The sequence below is a fragment of the Arvicola amphibius genome, chromosome 7, assembly GCF_903992535.2.
Source record: "Arvicola amphibius chromosome 7, mArvAmp1.2, whole genome shotgun sequence".
Lineage (NCBI taxonomy): Eukaryota > Metazoa > Chordata > Mammalia > Rodentia > Cricetidae > Arvicola > Arvicola amphibius.
Genome location: NC_052053.1, coordinates 24501654 through 24507589, shown reverse-complemented (window position 1 = coordinate 24507589; position 5936 = coordinate 24501654).

Below are 5936 nucleotides of genomic sequence, written 5' to 3'. Positions count from 1 at the left end.
GAAGAAAGTGACTGACAAACTGCCAATATAGGTGAAACAGTCTTTCAAATTTCCTGCTTCCTGGAAAAGTCTTCCAGATACTATTTTCCAGTAGGCTAAAAATGGGTTCCTGCAATGTTACAGAAGAACTTTGGGTGACTGTTAAGGCAGCAAGATGTCTCTATCAATTCTAAAGTTTTGGAAGTTGCTTACAATGTACTTCATGTTTACATAGGTAATAGTATATCCTTTTGTAGTCTTCAATAGAGTTGAAGATAGATAGTTATAGTTTTTCTTAGTTATGATAAAAGATAAATTAGATATGAAACTTTAGATTCACAAAGATAAAATAGATGATATAATATTTTTCTTTAATTTTATCAGAAACAAATAAACTAAATATTGTAAGTGCAATTCTTGCTTGATACCTGTTTTGTTATATGTAATTTTACTATGTTAAAGTTAAAACCTTCCTTTTTATTTAGACAGAAAAGGGGGAGATAATGTGGTATTCTGCTCTTTATGCCATGGATATGTTTTATTATGGTTAATAAAAAAGCTGCTTTAGCCTATGACAGGGCAGAATATAGCTAGGTGGGAAAACTAAACTGAATATAGGGAGAAAGAAGGTGGAGTCAGGCAGACGCCATGTAGCTTTCCAAGAAGCAAGAAGGGAGGTAACAAACCACGAGCCTTGTGGTAAAATACAAAATAATAGAAGTGGGTTAATTTAAGATGTAAGAGCTAGCTAGGAATATTTCTGAGCTTTTGATGAAACAGTGGTCTAATTAATAAAGTTTTCTGTGATTATTCGGGTCTGGATGGCCAGGAAACAGGAGCACAGTCTCCATTTACATGTATTTCTATTTATCCTCTCTTCTTCAGGTGTGCAGAAATTACTATTTTTATTACACACTGGACATTGTAGATGTTACATTGCTGAGTATGTGATTTCATTACATTAGTTTTAATCATTTTGGATCTTAATCTACATTTTAAAATGCTTTGGTGAATCACTTAGCTATTTAGGGAATTTGTTTTTATTGTTTAGAGTAGACCAATGAGAGCCATTGTTCCACCTGTGAGAGCTTCAGTGCTGTGGTAAAGCCTTGTCTCAAGTTGCTCTGACATGTTCCATGTATCCACTGAGGTTCCATCACTTGGGCTCTTGCAACAACTTTCACCCCTGCATAAGCTTAGAAAATTATTTGGTTTGACCCATTTTATTGTATTATAGCAAATATCTGAGGCTAGATAACTTCACAATGAAAAGGTGTATGTCTCGTTCACACCTTTGGGGGCTCAAAAGCATGACTCCAGCATCAGTTCAGCTCAGGAAGGGCCTCATTGAGGATGGCATTGCAATCATATCACAAGAGAGGAACACAAATAACAACTAAGGGCCACCTGGGGTCACCCTTCTAATGATCTCAACACTTCTCATTAAGCCTTGTCCCAAGGTTCCAACACCACCCAAGCCTCCAGCCAAGACCTCAGCCATTGCATCCTTTAAGAGTGCACATTCCTGAGACGTTCATACTGGCCAGCCTCAGAGAATTTTATTCTGTTCATTTACAAATCATTTTTCAGCCAAAGACTCAAGCACGTCACTGTGTACAAATATATTGTCCGTGCCCTTTATCTAGTTTCCTTCCCTCTGTTACGTGGCTCCACAAAGCCTCACTGTCTGGATCTCTAGTTCCCTCCACTAAGCAACAGATGACGAATATCTGTGATGTGCAGATGGAGAACTGGGGGCAGGTAGGGTCTCCATCTGTGCATCACACAGGTCTAGCGTGCATGGCTTTGCCTCATTTGGAGTCTTACTCACTTGACTTGCACTCTCCCAGAAAACTGCTGTGCCTAGAGGGTGGACTGCTTTCTTTCTCCTAAGTGCTCTTCCCTAGGCTGCTCGGTGTGTGATGGTAAAAACAAACAAACAAACAAAGAAGCAAAAACCCTGACTTTAAACATTGTCCTTGTTTTCAGACAGGGCAACTCTCACAGTCAAAAGCAGAAGGCTTAAACATTTGCAAATGAATTTTATCAGCAAATGGAAGCCAGATTAATTTGACATCATTGATTAATTTCAAGGTGAAATAGTTTCCGATTTATTGTCATAACAAGTTACAACAGCCTCATGGGCTTAAGCAGCATACATAAATGTGCTAGGAGTTCCAAAGATCGGGACCAGTAAGATGGCTCAGTGTACCAAGCCCAACATCTTGGGCTTAATCCATGGTACCCACATGACAGGAAAGAACTGACTCCTCTCCACATGTGAGCTGTGGCTCAGCGCTTCCCCACAAATAAATAAAAACATAACAAAAATTGGGGTAGAGGAGGCTGGAGAGGTGATCAGGGTTAACAGTGTATGCTGCTTTGCTAGAGAAGCTGACAACTGTCCCTAACTCCAGCTATAGGGGATCTGACACTCTTCTGGTCTCCAAGGGTACCTAAATAACACACACATACTCACAAATACACACACTCACATACATACATATATATACACACACACACACAAGCCCAAATCCAGTTAACGAAGTGTTAGCCATCTTGCATTCCACCCTGAAGGCTCTACTATAAGGGAGGCTATTTCTCTGCCTGTAACAGCCTCCAGCAGCCCCCACCTCCCATCTCCAAAGCTAATCACAGCGAACCCCTTCTGCCATCTTCTCCCATCAGCACATCTACCTCTGCTCTTCCTCATCTCTCCTCAACTTTGTGAAGCACTCAGTGATTATGCCAGGCATGACCAGCTCCCAGTTCTAAATTCAGCTGATTAGCTACTGTATCCCACCTGCATCAGTAAGGTCCCTTGGCCATGCCACCAATGCTATTCACAGTTCCGTGGATTAGGACATTGAGGGGCTGTTCACATGGGGCAAATAAACAATTCAACACCACGTCCTTATATTTTCATACTGGACTTGGCTTTAAATCTAAGTTCAAAATAACTTCTTAGGCAATTTTAAATCCCCACTGTATAAAGTCTTAAGGATAACATTGGCAAAAGACTGTCAAAACATAAAAATCAGCTTCCACTTATATTTTTGTGAGCTAGAATATAAGATGGGAGGAAAAATTAAAAATTCACACGTGTTTTTATGTCTCCTATGCAGTCACAATTTATATTAACTATATAAATAGCTATAGACACAGACAGGATTGCTGCAGTTTATCTCATCCATGGTAACTGAAGCTTCATTCTGAAGTTATTGCCTATTTGAATGCACACCCCTTTTTCCAACGTGTGGAGTCACTCTGCTTTTTATGTGTGTTGTAATTTTCCCTTTTCGTGTTTGTCCACATCAAATGTCCCGCCCTTAAGGGTTATGATCAAAGTTGGGGATACAGCCTGAAACTAACGCTCCATGGTCACCTCAAGGCTTTATAGCAAGTAGAAGTGAGCACAGCTCCTATCCTGTCGAATATCAAAATGCGAGGTGAGGAGTCCTTCTTTACATTTTGCAATGTGAACAATGTGAACTGAAGAGTAAGTCTTTCTGTGTGGGGAGACATTGGCAAAGACTCTCCGTCAAATGTCAGCCTGCTTGCTCACTTCTCTAGTTTCTCTTCTCTTCTCATTTTGCCACGTCTTCAGTGTATTCCCTTGGAGCTGGCTGTGTTCTTCTCAAGTCAGTCAAACATTTCTGGAAAGGTAGACCTCTCAGTTTTTCCTCCACTATTAATTTCTCGGCAAAAATTGCCTGCGACTGCTTTACTTATGACTTGAAGAGATGGTCAGCAAGTCAATAATTGCTACCCATGTTCCTGAAATAGTGCCAGCCTCTATAGGTACACACACGTGCTCACGTGTGTGTATGTGCGTGTGTGTTATTTCTGAAGTCTTCCTTTTCTTTCAGACTGTGTGTGATATTATGGCTCACGGCAAACATTAATAGAGATTATGGGTGTGACTGCCGGCAGAAGGAGTCTCTAGAAAACACTTCCGTGACTCAGCAGATTCTCCAAAAAGCTCTCAAGGCATTTATCACACTCTGAACTGATGATGTTACCACCCTGTCATTTTGATGCCGTGATGACAAAGCCACCCAACCCCTTAGATCTATCTTAGGAACTGCCATTTTCATGGGAGAGCAACTTTAACAAGAGGCATCTTTGTGTAGTGCCAAGAATTTCGGGTAACATCTTCCCTTTTGAGCTGTTTGTTTTCAATGTCGCCATCTCTTCTCACCTGTCGCCTCCTTTTGAAACCTTTGCTTAAACTTCACTTGATTGGGCCTCTTTCTGGATGCCACCCCAACTACTATCTTCTGAATATTCATATGTAATCTGTGTGTTTCTGGATGTTAAACAAACCATGCCTAACTAAAACTTTACTCAGTTCCCTCTAGAGCAAACCATGCAAAATTCATGTAGAAATTCTCAACTTCAGGTTTTCTGGGGGTATGCACAGTGTTTTAAAGTTTGATCCATTTTACATAGCAACCCAGAGTCCTCACATGGCTGGAAAAACAGGAGCATTTTCCAAGTCTGGGTCAACAATCTTCAATAAGCTAGAATGTATTTGTGTGTGTCCGGACCAAGGCCTTAAGGTACTCCCTGCCTCCCTAGTTGGAAAAGCCCTGGTGGTTTGGGATGAGAATAGTAAGACACTTGTCAACTCTGTGCAAGACTCTGGGTTTGATTCCCAGCTTTTACACTAACAATAACAACAAAAACATGGCTGAACGGAAGAAATCCTAGGAAGGAGCTCCGTGGTAGGCCACATTTATGACTTTACCATTCTGCTTGCACCATAAAGGCAGGAAGAAACAACCACTATTTATTAACTATCAAGAATGTGTGAAATGATGCCTGCTATGAAGAAATTCACATTCTAGAAGAAAAAAGCAGCAGAGGATAAAAACAGCCCAAGGGCAAAAAGGCTCACAACAGGTAGGAACAACTTTCTGCTGAGCAGGCAGTGAAAGTCCTCCCAGCGTGGGAACTATAAACCCAGCCATGTCGCGGGAATACATACGCAGTACAAAGCTCCGAAGCCAGAGGAGACTGCCCTGGAGGTGAGGGTACAGGGACTCCCCGGTCTCAGCATCTTAACCCTCTTATCTGCAAGTGGGATCAGAAATGACTCTATCAAAGAACTAAATGAGTTAGTGTTCGGCTCTTAAAAGTGTCAGCATAGAGCAAATGACTATTGAAATGAACCGGAATGACTTTTTAAACAGGACTCACTCTGAGGAACTTGGTATTGGTGGTGGTAAGATGCGGGAAAGTGGAGAGAGATGTCCAAGGCAGGTTCAGTTACAGGGACCATCATGAGCACACTGACTTCACTGAGATGCAAGAGACTGTGTGCCCCTGGATGTGGATGGGTGAGGGTCCTGTCCCAAGACTCCTAAAATGAAGAGGGCACGCTATATCTTGGTGTATTTGTCTTTGAAAAACTTCTTGGCGGGTGTTTCTTAGCACTTACTACAGGCTTGGCTCTGGAATACATTAGCAGCAAATGGTAATAAAAGAAGAGCTTTGTGGTTCACTTTCAGCTGGGCCAATGAAGAGATATATAGACCAAGACATGGCACCTACTTAAACTATCCTGAGTACTCACAACCTCGGAGAAATTGTAAGAATGTGCCAGTATTCAGCTGTATTAATAATGTTCCACCAGATACTAATTCTATCTACTGTCTTGTCAATACAAAATCATCTTTAAAAAAAAATCAGTTACATGTGTTTTGATAGCACCTGCTTGGCTCAGATCATCAACAAACTGTGTTACAGTTTTGTACTGTTGAATGGATTTCTCAGGCTACTGATCTATACACTTTTCAAATTGGAGTGTATTCAGGAAGAGACCAATTATTTCAATTCAAGTGAATTTGGACTGTGGTAAGAAAATCTACTTAAAAAAACATGGCAAGCAACAATTTCAGTCTCCTTTTTTGTGTTCTATAGCTGAGGAGCAGACAGAAGAAGTTGGCCATTGT